This window comes from Odocoileus virginianus, chromosome 28 (genome assembly GCF_023699985.2).
Source record: "Odocoileus virginianus isolate 20LAN1187 ecotype Illinois chromosome 28, Ovbor_1.2, whole genome shotgun sequence".
Taxonomy (NCBI): Eukaryota; Metazoa; Chordata; class Mammalia; order Artiodactyla; family Cervidae; genus Odocoileus; species Odocoileus virginianus.
The window spans coordinates 15,057,310-15,076,561 of record NC_069701.1 but is presented as its reverse complement, the minus strand read 5'-3'; the positions used below and the strand labels follow the sequence as shown (position 1 = coordinate 15,076,561).

Here is a 19,252-nt window from a genome sequence, read left to right as displayed (position 1 = left end):
TCACAGGATCTACTGTCCTCAGGATCGTCTGCCATCCTTCTGGGCTGCCCAGACCCCTGGGTCTGCACCTTCCAAAGCCTCTGCGTGGGTTTCCCATGTCTCTCCCACCCTCCCCGGCTCAGTGAGAGTCATCTTTCACATACACTGTTTGATCACATCACCCCCTGCTCCGCTCATCTCTCATGATTCGCCCCTCTCCTCAACGCCAAACATGGTTCTGCCCCCAGGACCCTTCACCTGGCCTCTTGCTCCTGGCAGCTTCCTCCCCCAACTGCTCATCACTCCCTCGGAATTTGCTTCAAGCAAGCCACCTGGCTGTGTGCTGTTCTCCACTCCACACAGACAGGGAACCTCCAGGTAGGAAGCAGGGTCCTGCCTACCGTCACCTCCGTACAGGTGTCCTGGGAGCACTCACCCTACAGGTGAGCCGGCAGACAGTCATCTCAAACTTGCCCCCATCCCTCTAGGAAAGAGGTGCTCTCTCACTCCCATTAGTGAGAGAAGCAGAAAGGGATACTGACGGACTTGTGGAATGCTGCCTGCATTCATCCCCATCTCTCCCACTTCCAGCTGTGCTGTGATGGGCAAGTGACAGGTTGGTCCCCTCTGGGGCTCAGACACTCTATCTGCAAAATGCAGTTAACAAGTCGTATCTTGTAGCCACTGAAAAACATTATGAAGCCCATCCTTATCATCTCCAGGCAATTTCAGCATGAAAAGAACATGGTATTGCAGCTAGAAAGAACTGATTTCTAATCCCAGCTCCAAAACTTGGGAAATAAGTGAACTTCTCTGACCTTCACTTTCCCCCTCCTTAAATGGGGATTAAAAACTCCCTCAAAGGATAACTGTCTGGATTGAATTAGATGATATAGATAAAAATGGTTTACTAAACTGTTTAATTTGTACAATATAAGCAGATAACCATGATGGTGTGATCACTCACCCAGAGCCAGACATCCTGGAATGCGAAGTCAAATGGACCTTAGGAAGCATCACTACAAACAAAGCCAGTGGAGGTGATGGAATTCCAGTTGGGCTATTTCAAATCCTAAAAGATGATGCTGTGAAAGTGCTGCACTCAATATGCCAGCAAATTTGGAAAACTCAGCAGTGGCCACAGGACTGGCAAAGGTCAGTTTGCATTCCAATCCCTAAGAAAGGCAATGCCAAAGAATGTTCAAACTACCGCACAATTGCACTCATCTCACATGCTAGTAAAGTAATGCTCAAAATTCTCCAAGCCAGGCTTCAACAGTACATGAACCGAGAACTTCCAGACATTCAAGCTGGATTTTGAAAAGGCAGAGGAACCAGAGATCAAATTGCCAACATCCGCTGGATCATCAGAAAAGTGAAACTGCCACTTATACCCCTTTCCTGAGCCCCAGTTTCCTTGTCTGTAAAATGGGGATGACAGTTTCTGTGAGCAATGCTTAACTCTTAAAGCTTCTATGAGCATTGAATGACATAAAAATATAGCAGATCAGCAACTAGGTCACAGTAAGCAGTTATTTTGCACTTTTCACTTTACTCTAAAAGCGCATCGCCCTAAGCTTCCTGAACCCCTCTGACAAAGCACTGACATCTAGTGGCAGAGCAGAGTAACTGCAGGTGTGAGTTCCCAAAGCCCCAGACCCTTCGTGTGCCCCACACACATTTCAGGGGTTGCACTGGTTACAAGCAAGCCAGCCAGGATCTGCCGCAGGTCTTCCAAGCACTTTGATATTTATCAACAGATTTTATCCCCGCCCCAAGATTTGAAGATGAGTAAGTCAGTGACAAAGGGAGAATGGAGAGACAGTGGTGGAGCAGGGGCGAGACCCCTCCTAAACAGTAAATTCCTGGAGATCAGGGATTTCCCCACCACATCCCTGCACCTAGGACACTGCTTGACACACAGCAAGTGCTCAGTTAGTATCTTTAGAATAAATGACCACTATTGGAAGCCCCAGTCCCTTCCAAGCTCAGAAGTCCGCACGGTGAAGAGGCTTTGCTTCAGGTGACACGGTGACAAACTGCTCCAGGAATAAGCTTACAGGGACTTCCCTGGTGGCCCAGTGGCTAAGACACTGTGTTCTCAATGCAGGGGGCCCAGGTTCAATCCCTGGTCAGGGAAGTAGATCCCACATGCCCCAGCGAGGACCCGGTACAGACAAATAAATAATAAAAGTAATAAGAAAAATTTACGAGGAAGCTCTTCCCCACCTCCTCTCAACGTGTGTGCACTAATGTCCCTAATCTTCTACTCCTTTTAACTGAAAAAAGATTCCACCTGGGCCTTCTGTAAGTGCAGTGGAAGGAATGTAGAGAAGGCAGGCTTTACAGAGTTTTGCTGTGGGCTTGCTGTGTCTTGCAACATCTCAGAAATGTAAGTGGAGGTTCTGAGTTCTTCTGAAATGATTTCTGCTTATTAGACTGTGTCCTGACCTTGGCATGCCACAGTGTTGGCACCCCGGGTCATGGCTTTCCAACCTCTATGCTGGCTTGACTTTGAAACTTTGACCAATGGTAGCAGAATTCGAGAAACAACTACATCCCAGAGGGACGCAGTGATCCCGACCAGGAGCCTTCACTTCCCTGGTCTCCCTGTATTAAATTGAATAAACTGTAGTTTTCACCTCATTTTCCTCCAGGGTTGATGTGAGGAGTAAGTGAGAACATGCAAATGAAGGTGCTTTGTAAACCAGAAAACATGATATAACTGTAGGATGACCATTGCTATAACCACTCCTGGCAGAGAAGTAGTCAAAAAATGACATAAAGGGCCCTCCAAATGTGAGGCATTTGTGTTATGACTGGGCATAACACTCAGCCAAAGTTTTCTGGAACAGAATCAAGTTCTCACACCACCCCAGCCAAAACAGGTGGAAAGTACACTTAGCAGCTGTCTTCTAGTTCCATAAGATTGATGATGGGAGCACCATGGCTACAAACTGGACTCCAGGGTCAGACAGTGTATGTTCAAATCCTAGGACCACCACTTACTAGCTGAACAAAAGATGACTTTATGCAAGTTATGGCACCTCTCCAAGACTCAGTCAGTTCTCTCACGTGTAAAATGGGGAAATAATGGAAAACTCATAGAGTTCTTATGAGGACTGAATGAGTGAGTCTGGAAAGTGCTTGAAACAGTGCCTAGTACAGAATAAGCCCATATTAGTATGTTGTTGCTGTTACTCAGTAGCTCGTTAGTGTCTGACTCTCTACGCCTCCATGGACTGCAGCATGCCAGGCTTCCCTGTCCATCACCAACTCCCAGAGCTTACTTAAATTCATGTCCATCGAGTCGGTGATGCCATCCAACCGTCTCATCCTCTGTCATCCCCTTCTCCACCTGCCTTCAATCTTTCCCACTAACAGGGTCTTTTCCAATGAGTCAGTTCTTCGCATCAGGTGGCCAAAGTATTGGAATTTTAGCTTCAGCATCAGTCCTTCCAATGAATATTCAGGACTGATTTCCTTTAGGATGGACTGGTTGGATTTCCTTGCTGTCCACAGGACTTCCCCGAGTCTTCTCCAGCACTAAGTTCAAACGCATCAAATCTTTAGCGCTCAGCCTTCTTTATGGTCCAACACTCAGATCCATACATGACCACTGAAAAAAACCATTGAGTTGACTATACTGACCTTTGTTGGCAAAGTAATGTCTCTGCTTTTTAATATGCTGTCTAGGTTGGTCATAGCTTTTCTACTAAGGAGCAAGCATCTTTTAATTTCATGGCTGCAGTCTCCATCAGCAGTGATTTTGGAGCCCAAGAAAATAAACTCTCACTGTTTCCATTGTTTCCCCATCTATTTGCCATGAGGTGATGGGAATTTATGCCATGATATTAGTTTATTGAATGTTGAGTTTTAAGCCAGCTTTTTCACACTCCTCTTTCACCTTCATCATGAGGCTCTTTAGTTCCTCTTTGCTTTCCGCCATAAGGGTGGTGTCATCTGCATATCTGAGGTTATTGATATTTCTCCCGTCTACCTTGATTCTAGCTTGTGCTTCACCCAGCCTGCATTTCACATGCTGTACTCTGCATAGAAGTTAAATAAGCAGGGTGACAATATACAGTCTTGATGTACTCCTTTTCCAATTTTGAACCAGTCCATTGTTTCATGACTGGTTCTAACCATTGCTTCTTGACCTTCACAGAAATTTCGTAGGAGGCAGGTAAGGTGGTCTGGTTTTCCATCTCTTGAAGAATTTCCCACAGTTTGTTATGATCCACACAGCCAAAGGCTTTTAGTGTAGTCAGTGAAGCAGAAGTAGATGGTACAACCTCTCCTTAGTATGCTACACCCTCCATTATCTGTGCGGGAAAATATTAAACAGAAGAAACAGGCCAACAACGGCTGTCATTAATTGGAAACCTGGGTCAGATACTTGGAAGGACTTCCTGGCAAGGATGCATGACGCTCATGAAATTTGGAGGATGCCCACTTAGCACCTTCTTGGCCAACCATGAGTTGTTGAGTTGATGACCTTTTTAGCAAAGCTAAGGCTCCCATACTCTTCGAAAACACAAGCAATAGGAGCCAGGATTCAGATGAAGCCAAATCTGATCAGGGAAAAGGCTGATAAATGCTGATAAATGGTCCCTGGAGTTGTCCCTCAAGTGGACCTGTCTATGTTTCTGTGGGGCGTGGTGAGGGTTCAAGGACCAACACATGAGGAACGCTTACGTGGTTTCCAGCACAGAGTAAGCACCATAGTCGTTGCTACTTCTTCTGTTTGTCCATCTGCCCACCCACCCATCCTCAAGGGATCCTTTGAAAGCAGTACCGTCCAGAAGAAATTTCTGTCAAGATCCACGTTCTGTATCTGCACTGTCCACATGTCTAACCAGTCACATGTGGCTGCTGAGATCTGCCAAGGTGACTGGTGTGACTGAGCAACTGAGGTTTGAATCTAACTTTTTCTCAAGTATTCTCACGGCTTTTTTAAAAGGCTATTTAATTTTAATTAATTTAAATAGCCGCCTGTGATGGACAGCTACTAGATAGGACAGTGCGGTATGTCGCCATGTCACTTCTTGGCTTAATCTCTCTCCAGGTCTCCAGTTCCTCTGACATGCATCCAAGGTGCAGGAGAGCCTCCAGAGGAGGGATGCTGTCTTGCCCACCCTGCCTGGCCACCATCGTTCCACACTATTACCTGCAGATAATGGTGCCTCTGTCCCTTTGTTTTGGATGCCCTTCCAGCCTTGTCTGCCCAGTCATCTCTTTAGCAGTCTCCCCCTCCCACCCAAGCAGTCAAGGGTACCACCTCTGGCTCCCCCAGCTTTCAGAGCTTCTCCTCATCCTGGTATTTACACAGTACAGCTGTACTTGGCTGGTTACAGGCCCCTCTCCCTTTCTAGTTGCTCCCTGAGAGTCCACCAGGGACACGCGGAAGGCATTTTTGCACCCCGGGGCCCTGCACAAGGCGTGGCTACGGCTGGTGCTTGGAGGTGGGGCACAGAGATGGAGAAGACACAGTCCATCCTTGTGGCCCCACCAGGCTCCCCCTCTAGGAGGAAGCATCGATTTCCACCAAGGTTCTTCTGCTTCCCAAGGCTGGTCTTCTTAGCATCCCCTGCATATATCACTGTTGTTTCATCAGTCCAAAGACACCAGCAGTTGTAAGGACATCATCAATTCAGTGGTAGTCCTTTTGAGAACAAGAAAACAGAGCACAATGTGTCTAAATGACACATTGGTTAGAAGACACTTTCTGCTTTCAGAAACGTCAAAACGTAAAGGGAAAACACGGCCTTAAGGACAGTGAGGCAAACGTGAGTTGGCCTCTTGGGAGATTCCCCTTTAGGGTATCATTCAACAAGCTAGCTGGAGGGCCCCCTCTTCAGCGCCTCACTGTCTTCCTCCTCTTGCTCTCTGATCGGGCCCCTGCAACAGGAAGATTCAGAAATGGCCTATGTTTTCTTGAACGGATCGAACAGATCTGAACGATTATTTTTCTGACTATAGAAATAACATGTGGTTATTGTACAAAATTCTTTGCCATCTCAGGGGCTGCACATTAGTTGTCCCCCCTTCCTAGAACACCCTTGGCCCCAATTTCATCTCGGGGCTTCTCTCTTATTTTTCAGGGCTCATTAAACGGCCTCTCTATAGAGCCGCCTTCGCCCCTGCTAAGTTTGGTCTCATCCTCCCCCAGTCAGTTTCTCTCAAATTAACGATCTCATTTTCTTCCCAGCACTCATCAGCACTAGGAATTAATTGTGTACTTGTTGATTCTCTGTCTCTTCCCAACAACCCTGTAAGCTATTCCAAAGGGAAGATGTTTTTCTAGCAGGTACTTAAGCAATTTTTGTGAGTAACCTAAAACACAGAACAACATTAAAGGAAATCATAAAGACCCTTGTGTCCCCACTACTCAGAGAATCCCAATTTATACCTTTCTGGGTGTTTTCTGCATGTGTGTGTGTGGTCACACACTTTTTAAAAGATGAAATCTATTTATATTGCTTTCTAATCTGCTTCCCCCTCTCTACTTACAATATCACAGATACCTTTCACATCCATATGCCTGGGTGGCCACCCCTGTTTCTAAAGGGGACATGCTATTTCCCTGTGTGGAGTGATCCTACTGGATTTAACCAGCCCTTGCAGGTAGCTTTGAGCTTGTCCCTGTCCTCTGGTTATGACAGGCAGCGCTGCAAAGGAGCATCTTTGTACAAATACCTTTACTTATATCCATTAACATGTTATTATTGGGCCAAGCAATATGAACTTACTATCAGACTTTGGGTAGATAGTAAGAATGGAACCCCTTTTCAGGTGAGAAATCCCACCGTGCACAAGAACTTTGCAAGGTTCAGAGGGGGATGAGAAAGAGACTGGCTTCCTTCCATCCTTTGGGCAACTCCTGTCTACTTGGAGAGATTTATAAAGTCCCCCGTGGCTTTAGCACCCCTGCAAAGGCCCTAAGCCCCACTTTGATAGCCCCGCGCAGCTAGTGGTTGAGCCATTGCCGGCTTCGTTGTAGCAGTGTTATTTATGGTAGACACTTTTTTTTTTTAATTGACTATCTTGCAAGGTTGAACTACCTTGAAAGGTTGTCTCTTGAAATAAATATACATGCACATGCCAGTGAAGTGCAATTTATAATTAAATTTTGTAATGATACCCAACTGAACCCACAGCTTAATACAGCACAGGTGTGAGCCACTAACTAACCCCAATTTCAGTTCAAAAGGGTGAAATCACTATTTTCTCCCTCTCAGCATATTTAATAACTAGTGTAAAACCAATGAATAGAATTTGGTTTCATCTGGAACTCTCATTTCTGTCATCGCTTCCCTACAATTCATGTCACCTGTGTCCCCCACAAATCCAGCCTGTCATTGGGTGAAACCCTCCAGGTTGGAAGCCAGGGAACAAAGGGCATGTGACAACATGGACTTCACCATCCTCTAGGGTTCACACCCTCAGACTCTGATTCTGCCCCTGCCCCTCCCAGCTCTGGCCTCGACTGCCTTCACTGCACTCAGATATCAGGGAGCTGCTGATCCTTCATATGTAAACAACACATCATGGGCTATCACATGCGTTCCACCCTTTGTGGGACCCAGTCTTCACAGTGACCTTGAGAGGCTGGCCCAGCATGGCTATTGCAGGAACCCTTATTTTAGAGGGGAGTCAGCTGGGGCTCACGGCAAAGAAGGGGCAAGTTCAAGGTCACATAATAAATAGGAAGGAGAGCTGAGGCTACTCCTACCTCCTCTGACTCCTAGTTCTGAGGCATTTCCATCTGGGAGAGCTGGAGGGTCCTGCCAAGCAGGCCAGGCCGGTCAGTACCTATCTCCTGCCCTCCTCCCCCAGCTAGTTTCAACCTTCTGGTGTTGACTTAAAGGAGTTCTCCAACTTCACTTTGGCAAATGTGTATCTAAACCAGACAGGTAAAGGGCTGACCCTGGCAGCTCTCTGCGAGAGTGAGGTAATCAAGTAGCTGGCTGGTTGTGAGAACCAGCTCAGTTCTGGGCAGACTCTAGTTTCTGTCATCAATTAACTGTGTGACAATATGCTAATTGTGTTCTTTATCCGCTTACTTAGCAAAATACAAAGTTGGCAACTTTTCTGTTGAAATTTGGCTTTTCCTTGACATTTCAAGATCTGAAATGACTTATACAACCACAATCAAGAAGTTATATTATGTTTAGAGATTACCAAGATTCTAGTCACTGTACTGGAGACGGCAATGGCAACCCACTCCAGTGTTCTTGCCTGGAGAACCCCAGGGATGGGGGAGCCTGGTGGGCTGCCGTCTGTGGGGTCGCACAGAGTCGGACACGACTGAAGTGACTTAGCAGCAGACGCAGCAGCCGTCACTGTACTGATGTTTCACACATGCTCTTTCTTCAAGCCTTGAGATAGCTGTATGAACCAGGAATTATTATCACTCTTTTAAAGACTAGGAAACAGTCCCAGAGAGGTCAAATAATGTCCCCAAGTCACACCGCTAGCACGTGGTAAAGGCAGGATTCTAACCAATCTGTCTAGCTCCAAAGTGTAGCTACTTGAAAGAGGAGAAATTTCCCCAACTGAGCAAGGATGCTTTTGTTCATTCACTTACTCACTCACTCCTTCATTAAACCTTTGCGAAGCACCTACTGGGAGGAAGCCAGACTAATGGAAAGAAAATGCTTGGAGACAGACAATCCTGTTGGAGTTCTGGCTGTGATCCTTATTAGCTGAGTGACCAGCTGGCCACCTAAACTCCCAGAGCCCTGGCCCCTCCGACTGTAATGTGAGAACAAAATTCCTGCTTTAGCAGGTTGCCGTGAGGACCACAAGCAGACAGCATGTGAGGAGAGCGCCTAGCAGTGCCTGGCGTGCAGTAGGTGCTGGACAGACACCAGTCCCCTGTCTGTCCATCCAGGAAAGCCACTCACAGGTCACCAGTACTCGGGGCTTCAGGCTGGAAGAGCTCTCTGATATCACCTGTTCAACTCTCTCCCTTTACGGATGGGAAAGTCGAGGCTTAGACAGAGATGCTGACATGTTCAAGGCCACAGTGCAGGGTAATGGCAGAGACGGGCCCAGAACTCACATCTCCTGAGCCTCCCCACCCCCATGGTCTGCATTTTCTATGACAGCAGTGACTAGCTCTGCGGTGGAGCAGCCAAGTAAACTGCAATGGAAGTAGACGGGAGATAAATGGGAGCATTGATAGCTTGTTGTTGAATAGCTGGAAGGAAAACAGTAACTTTCCGAGCAAATATCTAAAATATACTTCCTTATTTATCCAGCAAGTAAGCACACAGCTTACTCTGCACCTGCCAGTTATCGTGTTAAGCTCTCAAGAAACATGAACTCACTTAACCGTCACTCCAATCCTGGGAGGAAGCGACTATTACTGTCACCTCCATCTGACAGAGGAGGAAGCAGAGGCTCTGAGAAGTTAATTTTGCTCACGGTCCTGTAGCTAGTAAAATGCAGAGCTGGGATTCGAACACAAGTATTCCGGCTCGAGTCCATATCATAACCACTATGCCATGCTGTTTCTCCCCCAGAAGACTGAGCTGCTTTGTAATGTGTATACCAGAGTGTGGCTAAATATTACTTAAGAATAACGATGATGATCATAATAGCAATAATAGGAGAAAGGACAATACAAATAGGCAATTCCCTGTGTGATTTTTTGGGAGAACTTGCTAACACCTGGCTTGCCTGGTGGCTCAGATGGTAAAGAATCTGCCTGCGTAGATTCTTCTGCAGGAGATGCGAATTCCATCCCTGGGTCAGGAAGATCCCCTGGAGAAAGGAATGGCTACCCATGCCCATTCTCGAGTGGAGAACTCCAGGGACAGAGGAGCCTGGCAGGTTACAGCACCTGGGATCATGAAGAGGCGGACCACTGAGCGACTCCCACTACTAACACCTACCCAAGTCTCCCCGACAGCCATGGCCCCTCGCCCTCTCCCCCGCCCACCTTCATTGCCCAGGTTACACCCTCCACCAGGCGCATCAGGAGTCCTTCTGGACTCAGCTTGAATGTAGCTGGCTCTGGGAGCACTTTTCAGATGGTGTCTCCTGTCACAGCTGGGCAAGGTTGCTGAGTCAGTGCTAACGGTGGGGTTTGACACTGCATCCCATTTGGCTGAAGGGACTTTTCCACTGGCCTCGGATTACTTGGCTAACCAAGGGGCTTGTTAGCTTAGCTCAGGGACAAGTCAGCCATTACTTCACTGAGGCCTGGACGTGTCTATTTCATGCCTTCAACCACAGACTCCGGGGAACGCCTTCTTGGGATTTGTTATCACGTTCAGTAAGCACTCTAAGCCTTTAGGGTGAGTGCTGTCACCTCTATTTGAGCAGGGGGGACCCTGGCTCGGGAGAGTCAGGGAACATGTCCCAGGTCACAGGACCACTGACTGTCAGAGCTGGGGCCTGAAACCACGTTTCCAACCCTCCCCCAGGGAAAGCTCTTTCTGGGACTGTAATTGTAAAAACCGATTCCAGCAAAAGTCACCAATAGACACCAAACTGAGGGGGAAACGATCTGACGAGAAACAGGATATTTACCTAGTCCTGAAGTATCTCCCTAAAAAATATTACAAAGGAAAAAATGACAATAGGAGAACTGGAAACCATGTGCAACGATTAGTTTTATGTGGGATCCTGGCTGGGCTATAACATCCAGTCATTCGATCAAATGGTAATCTAGGTGGTACTGTGAATGTGTCTTGTAGATGTAGGTTAACATCTAAACGTCAGCTGACTTAATAAAGGAGATTATCTGCAGTGACATGGGTAGACCTCATCCAATCAGTTGAAAGGCCCTATGAGCAAACAGGTTTCTCAGAGAAAGAAATGCTATGTTAAGACTGAAACATCAACTCCTGCCTGAATTTCCAGCCTACCCTGCAGATTTCAGGCTGGTCAGCCCCCCAACTGTGGGCCAATTCCATTCCTTAAAGTCTACCTCTCTCACACACTCTCTCTCTCCAAATATATATGTAAGTCCCTTCATGTACATATTCTATTTGTTCTTCATCTCTGGAGAACCCTGGGACACCATCGGAACAAAGTGATCCAAATGAATGCTACCCAAAAGGGCCAAAAGGGTGTCATATGCCTCCAGATGTTATGTGCTCAGAAGGACACATCATTCAGGTCAGTCAGTCACTCACTCATGTCCGACTCTTTGCAACCCCATGGCAGAAGATTGCCACTTACTATTTATTTTGCTTTTTAGTTTTAAAATGTGACTAATATCGCTCGCCAATAAATTTGGCTAAGCACAGGTATCTATGAAGCCCTCTCAGAAGGCTTGGTGCGACAGGGCCTCATTGTTAGGAGGGCAGAGCCAGTCATGTGAAGTCAGCTTCCTCTAGCCGGACTCTGAATCAGCTTCATTTTTATGGGCATCTGCTGCAGTGGTCGCCTCGGGGGGTGAGCCCAGGAGGCCTTGTAGCCAGGAAGCGAGAGGTAGGCTGGTTCTGCCATGCGGTGGAGGGAGGGAGGCGCTTTGGAGCCGGGCAGGAGGCTGAGGTTCCAAGCCCGGAGCAGGGACTTCCCTGGGAGTCAGGTGGCTGACTCAGCACTTCCAATGCAGGCGGCCAGGATTCCACCTCTGGTCAGGGAACCAGATCGCACATGCTGCAACTAAAGATTTTGCATGCCACAACTAAAGATTCTACACACCGCAACGAAGATCTGGTACAGCCAAATAAATAAAAATTTCAAAAAGCCCAGCCCAGCTATGGAAACAGGACAAGCTGGGCAAGCCCTGTAAGCCTCTGTTTCCCCACAAGTAAAACAGGCAGGAAGGGTTTCAAAAGGTCACTGGGAGATTCTAATAAGTACATGTCTGGAAAGCCAGCCAGTGCCTTCCAAATACAGCACTCAGATACCTTAAGTATAATGTTCCTAAGAAGAAGGCCTATGAAACAAAGCCTGATTTTGAATCCCAGCTCTGCCACTTCCTAGCTGGGTGGCTCTGGCCAATTACTGAGCCTCTCTGTGCCTCAGTTTCCTCAGCTGCAAAATGGGGACACCTATAGCACTGTAGCACGGACTGCTAAATGAGAGGATCTATAGCTGGCACTCTGTCAGTACCTAATACAGTTGCTCTTATTATTGTTTTCATTTCTTCACTTATTTTCTGCCTATCTCCTTCCATGGTCTGGCCTAAAAGACATTTCCTGCTGGTGAATTTCTTCTTATCCTCTGAGGCTTAGTTTAAATATCACCTCTCCCATAAAGTCTTTCCTGATCCTTTTCATAGAAATAATAACATCCCCGTTTACAGCTGAGACACTTTGTACATCTCCATCATGACTGCTTTCAGAGCCCAGTGCCTACCCTCTTTATAGGAGCCCCTCTTACCTGCATCGCCTTCAGGGTGGGGCCAGGTTTTATCACTGCTGCAAACCTGATACGTAGCTACCCAATCAGGTTGTCCCTTCGTATACAAGAAGGACTGGTTCTAGGATTCCCATAGATACCAAAATCCATGGATTCTCAAGTCCTTTGGTCCCTGATTTGATCCCTGGGTAGGAAAGAACCCCTGGAGAAGGAAATGGCAACCTATTCCAGTGTTCTTCTTGCCTGAAAAAAATCCCACGGACAGAGAAACTTGGCTGGCTACAGTCCAAAGGGTCGCAAAGAGCTGGACTTGACTGAGCGACTAAGCACCCAGCAAAGCACATGGTCAGACCCCCTCCGTGCAGACACAGAGCCAGGACTACAGGCAGCAGGGCTGTCTGCACTGGTCTGGCTGCCCCCTCCCTGACCACCTGGAGCAGAGGAGACCTGTGGCTGCATTGCCCTGTTAACTCACTCACGCACAGTGGGCACCCGGGGTGGGGAGTTCCAGCCTGGGGCCTAGAGACTACGGCCCAGCACTCAGGAGCTGCTAGGACAATGTGTGCTGGGGAGAGAAGGAAGGGAGCGGTCATGTGGATCTTCTTAGCAGCTTCCGTCTCTGCCTGTCAGTGGTTTGAGCAGGACCAGGTGATGGTGCTGGCCGGGGAGAGGAAAGGACTGTCTGTTGGAGGCTCCTGGATCCACATGTGGAAGTGGAAACCACAGACCTAGCAAGGCACACGTGTGTGTGTGTGCGCGCTCAGTCACTCAGTCCTGTCCGACTCTTTGTGACCCCACGGACTACGACCCTCTAGGCTCCTCTATCCATGGGATTCTTCAAGCAAGAATACTGGAGTGGGTTGCCATCCCCTTGGCCAGGGGAACTTCCAGACCCAGGGATTGAACCCACATCTCCTGCGTCTCCTGCATTGGCAGGCGGATTCTTTACTGCTGAGCCCCCTGGGAAGCCCAGGTAGCAAGGTGCATGGGGATGTAGATGTCAGGTAAGTTTCAAAGTTCAGGGCAAGAAAGAGGTTGTCCACTCCACAGGCACCCCCTCTGGGAGGATGGCTGGCATGTGTCTACTCTGGAAGGGTGACGCTGGAATCCGGGACAGGGTATCTGAGACAGGCCATGTGTCGGTCAAGTACCGGCCCCGCTTTCCCAGGTGATTAAGCTGCGGCCGTTTTCCTGGGCCCGTGCGGTGAAGGACGTCCCTTCCTCTTCAGGGCTGACTCATCCAGTGCATGACTGTCAGCTCTGTCTAACCAGGAGCACTCTGGGCACCTCCTCAGTTGTGCTGGGATGCATATTGGGCACAGGGGTCACAGAGATGGGTTGGACTACAGGCCATCCTGGGGAGCCCACTCTCTAGTGGGGAAACTGCCATGGAAACCCAGCTTCAATATGGTGCCAAGCAAGCAACAGATGGCTCAGATGGTAAAGAATCTGCCTGCAGTGCATGAGACTGGGGTTCGGTATCTCGGTCAGGAAGATCCTCTGCAGAAGGAAACGGCAACCCACTCCAGTATTCTTGCCTGGAGAATCCCCATGGACAGAGGAGCCTGGCAGGCTACTGTCCATGGGGTCGCAAAGAGTTGGATCCAACTGAGCAACTAACACACACATGCTGGGGAGTCCCCCACACTCTAGTGGGGAAAATGCCATGGAAACCCAGATACAATATGGTGCCATGCAGGCAGCAGCGCCGCTCTGCTGTCCTTCCCCAGGGATCCTGCCACGATCCTCCTCTAGGAAGCCTTCCCGCCACCCCCTCCCACATCTCCATGCTCCACTCCCAGGTTACTTATTCTTTCAAGTGTCCTCGGAGCACCAGCTGGCCCTCCCTGATTCAGTGTAAGGTAAGGAGTAGATCTCGCTGCCAATGAGGACCAAGTTGTCCCAGGAAAAAAGATGCTGCAATGGGGATTCTCACACCCTCACTGGCTGCAGCAACCTTCAGGCCCCTATTCAAAGCGAGCCACCCTTTCAGACAGGAGCAAAGGCTGATTGCAAAGGTAAGTGAGACACATTTAATGACTACAAAAGCAATGATGAAAACCTGCTCCTTGTTTTATGACTGCTGTGGGTGAGAAAGCTGCCAGCCCCGGGGGTCAGAGCTGGCTGGGGGTCAGGGATGTAGCTGGACTTCACTCAGGAAAGGGAGGAGGAGGAAAGCGGAGCATGCTGTCTGGGAGCAGAGCCAAGAGCCAGGGAGGAAAGCGTTGGGAAGAAAATTCATGTCCTCACATCCTGAGTCTCTGAACTTCACGGGATTCTGGCTTGAGTTACTCCCCGCCACCTATTGGATTGCTGGTGGTGGCTCTGTGTGTGTGTGTGTGTGTGTGTGTGTGTATGTGTGTGTGTGTGTGCTGGTGGTGGTTCTGTGTGTGTGTGTGTGTGTGTGTGTGTGTGTGAAGGAGAGAGAGAGGGAGACAGAGTAGAGAGGGGGAAGGTGGGGAGCTTCAGATTTCATGAAATCCATTTTAATCACCCTCTGCAATCCACAACACTCTGTAATTACAACGCTCTTATGCTCAAGTACAAAAAAACTCACCAAGAAAGAGACATTAAGCTTGCAAGCGGAAACATGAAAATTCATGAAACGCACAATTAAGGATCCAATGACAATGTTAACTCTCCCCTTTGCCAGCCCAGGCACTGGGGATTACCAACAAAATGGGCAAATCTAAACCCCCAGGCATCTCCTGACCCCCTGGAAACCCGGACCCCACCTGCTCTCTCCCTGGATTCCCATTTGCTATTGTCATGGGCTGTCCGTGGGGGCGGTGGGGGGGGGGGTGCGGCAGGGGGTGGGCCCAGCTTTAGGAATCTGAGCCCTAGGGAGAGGGATGGGCAAGTCTAGCTCTAGAGGGCAAGAGCCAAAGACTTGTGTTTGAGAAATGACCCCAATGCTTGCCGGAGCGTGCAGAATCCCTGAAAGACAGGGCTAGACTTTGATGTTCTTTCCAACTGGTCAAGGGAATTCAAAAGGCCTGGGGGCTGTAGTCACCTCCCATCTGAACGACTCCAGCTCCCAAACTGTCCTTCCACTCTTAGCTCTGTAAAATGAAACGAAGTGAAAGTCGCTCAGTCGTGTCTGACTCTTTGGGACCCCATGGACTATATAGTCCATGGAATTCTCCAGGCCAGAATCCCTTCCTTAATCCAGGGCCTCCTTGGTTCTCTCTTCCAGGACCCTTCAATGCCCCCATCTCAGTCTCTGGCGCCAACTCTGTACCCCCAATCTGCTCTGTGAGCTGGCTTCCAGGCCCGTCTCCCCTAAGCGTACATTTAAGTCCCTCTCCTCCTCCACTCTCATGTGAACAAAACAAGAAGCCATAGCTGAACGATGATCCTAATTACATTACACAGAAAACAAAACAAAACCTCAAAAAGAAGGAAATTAACCAAATAGTCACTGGTTACTTTTAGGTTTGGTACCTTCAGGGAAGGAGGGTGCAGGAGGAAGAGATTAACAGGGCTTTATACCTTTTTCACCTGTGCAAATTTTCACCAAGAGTATAGCTTACAGTCGGGGTGGTGGGGGGAGAACTTAAATGTCACTTGTGTTCAAAATCCTTCTGCCGTTCCTTCTTTTCTACATGACAAAATGGAAACTCCGAGACTGGTATTTACAAGCTTCTAAGACCTGGTCCTCATTGTAGGGCCAGCCACACGGATGCGTGTGACCGGTGTAGTCACACAAAGACCAGCACTAAGGAAAGACCCTTGTGTGCTTGTGAACCTGGGTCTGTTGCATCACAGGCTGACACTTTACCATCTGAACCACGAGGGAAGCCAAAGACAGTGTTAGTTGCTCAGTCGTGTTGGATTCTTTGCGACCCATGGACTTTAGCCCACCAGGCTCCTCTGTCCCTGGAATTCTCCAGACAGGAATACTAGCATCGGCTGCCCTTCCCTTCTCTAGGGGATCTTCCTGACCCAGGGATTGAACCTGTGTCTCCAGCATCACAGGTGGGTTTTTTACCACCTGAGACACCAAGGCAGCCAAGGAAAGGTCTATGCCTGGTTAGACGCTCTGCTGTAGCTATCTCGAAATTCTTAATTTTAAAACAAGGGATCCACATTTTAACTTTGCACTTTCCCCCACAAATTATGGAACAGTACCTGTTCATCAGAGTATGTTCATCAGGAGGAATCACAGTCTAATTATTCAGGACAGAACAATGCAGACAGTCTTTGGACTGTTGTGTCAGGTAAGGGCCTCCAGGCTATGACCAGGGTGGTTACGAGGATGGGACATGTTCAGCTTGGGCAAGTGAGGAACCAAGGGACACTTAGCTACTGTTTACTGAGCACCTTCAGCTGTCTCTGGGCTCTAGGTACACAGTCATGAGCAAATTAGGCCAAGTCCCTACTCTATCAAGCTTCAGTGCCAGTCAAGGTAGACAGACAATAAACAAAAAATCAATTATCTATGTAGGGAGCTATGAAGAAAACTGAATCAGGATGAGGGAGACAGAAAGGGGCTGGAGGAGAGGGGCATACTGCTATTTGATTCAGGACTTGAAAGTAAGTGAATGAGCACCTGGATGGCAGAAATGTGGGAGACGTTGACACACACATAGAGAAAATCACAGTACACTGTGGGGTTTGCCGTGAAGAGACACGGTGGGACCATCAATGGGGAGCCACCTGCTCAGCCTGGAGTGGGCAGAGGAAGGGGCTGAGGAGTTACTTAACTTCAAATCATCCCCATCTCTTTTGCCTGGCCCTCACAGCAGCAGAAATCACATCCTACTGACTACATGTTCATAACCTTCCTTTCATTCCCACTGCCATGGACTAGCTCAGGTCTTCATTTCCCCTGAATCACTGCAGGAAACTAGATCTTTCACCTCATGCTACCTGGGCAACTGCATCTACTCTTGGGCCTGCGGCCTGAGTCTTAGTCTCCAGCCCTGACCTCTTTCTTGAACTCCAGATCTCAATATCCAACTGCCTTTGTTCCTGAGGATTTCTAGTGTCTGAAAGAAAGCAAGGCTTTCCAACTTTCCACCTGGCTTCAGAGGCTGTTTCTACTTGGGCCTTCCAAAGTGCTTGCTCAGGACACCAGAATCCTGTGAGCAGGGTAAGGAAACTAGGCACAGAAACAGAATCTGGGGAATTTTTGCACCCTGGGGTCAGGATATTAGCCTGACTTTTCCAGAAACATAAATTCATCACTGTCTCAGTTCAATTAATGAGATCTGAAGATCCTTGGAAAGTATACACAAGACTGAAGTATAAGGCAGAAAGTCAGTATACTGATTGACACTGAGGAACAAAACCATTCACATTAGTTTGATCAAAGCTTTCTATGTAGGAAGCCAAGTTATCTTCTGAAGGTCATTGGATGAACATGGTAGATTACAAGCGACATCCCTCACTAGTTCTGTGATGCTCTGGGACAAGGGCCTAACATTCCTTATAAAAAATCCTCAATCATTATGCCTACTTCAGAGATGCTGGGCAACAGATGGGCTTCCCAGGTGCTGCTGGTGGTAAAGAACCCACCTGCCAGTGCACGAAACATAGGAGCTATGGTTTTGATCCCTGGGTTGGGAAGATCCCCGGTGGGGGGAGGAAATGGCAACCCATTCCAGTATTCTTGCCTGAAGAATCCCATGGACGGAGGAGCCTGGAGGGTTATGGTCCATGGGGTTGTAGAGTTGGACATAACTGAAGCAACTTAGCACGCACGAATGCACATAGACGAAGAAACGGAGACTCAGAGAAGCTAAGTCGCTTGCCCGAGTTTGCACAGGCAGTATGCGGTAGAACTGGGATTCAAACTCAGCACCAGAGCCTGCTGTTTAACCACTGACAAAAACCGAATACACGCTGTGGCTATGGAGGAAAGAGTGACAAGCCTCTGTCTACGTCAAACTGATGCTTAACATGATACCTGTGACAGCGCTCTGAAATACAGTATTTCAGCCACGCAGATGGGAAGGATTACTCTCGGAACCACTCTCCCCAGATGAATCTTTATAATCAGGGTTTTACGTTAAACGCATGGTGTAAGAGTTGCTTTTCAAAGGACTCCTCCTGTAAAACAAGTAAATGATTTTGTTTCTGAAAATGAATAATCAACTCTGATTTACCTACTACATACTAAATCTGCTGGAGTAACAATGATTTTGTCTGGGGCCAGGCAGACCTTGTGTTCCAACTGTAGATCAGTACTGCCTTGAACACCTAAGTCCCCTGGCTTCAGTTTTCCTCATTTGTAAAGCAGTGATGATAGTATATACCTCACTGGACTTTTTAGGGGAAGATAGAGGAAATTAGTATAAAATGCTTAGCATGGATTCAGGTATGATACATACAATTTTTATTTAAAAATTTTTTTTTGGCGATCCAATTTACTATCCAGTTCAGCTACTCAATTTACCTCTATCATTCTCATCATCATGATGTTTATATATACTCACTATATATTTGAGCATCCAATTTAGTTATTTACTTTGCTATGATGATGATGTTGAAAATGCAGCTACTCAGCTTGCTGTCTAATTCAACGCACGCATTTGTAATAAAACTTTACCCTTACTGTTGACTTTGGCAGTAACCACACGCCTGGTATCCCGCCCACACGGTGCCCACGCTCCTCTCCTTCATCAGCTCTCTCTCACTCCCTTCATCTCATACTAGATGTGCTGCACGGGAATCAGCATTCCTTTGTCCCCGAGGGGCACACAGCTCTCCTGGCTTGGGCTAAGGGGGCAGGTGGCTAGTTTCGAGGACGATTTAGACTCCATGTGATGTCAGAGAGCCCCGATCTCTGGAAGAGGCCGTTCTTTAGGAGTGCTGAGCAAGACTGCTTCTTGCCTAATAGTAGGACAGGCAGGGCTTCCAGGAGCTCGGCTCTGAGCAAAGGGCCAAACACAACCTTGGCTCAGTCAAGGCTCTGCTTCCTCTCTGGAGGAGATGTCCAGCC

General features: G+C 48.1%; 1 protein-coding gene and 1 non-coding gene across 12 annotated transcripts in view; one reads left to right on the top strand and one right to left on the bottom strand.

Moving 5' to 3' along the window:
- Positions 1-19,252, bottom strand: part of TENM4 (teneurin transmembrane protein 4) — an 861,213-nt gene that overhangs the window by 465,238 nt on the left and 376,723 nt on the right. The window lies entirely within an intron of this gene.
- Positions 2,047-2,119, top strand: TRNAE-CUC (transfer RNA glutamic acid (anticodon CUC)). Its single transcript has one exon. It is a non-coding gene; the product is annotated as a tRNA-Glu (tRNA).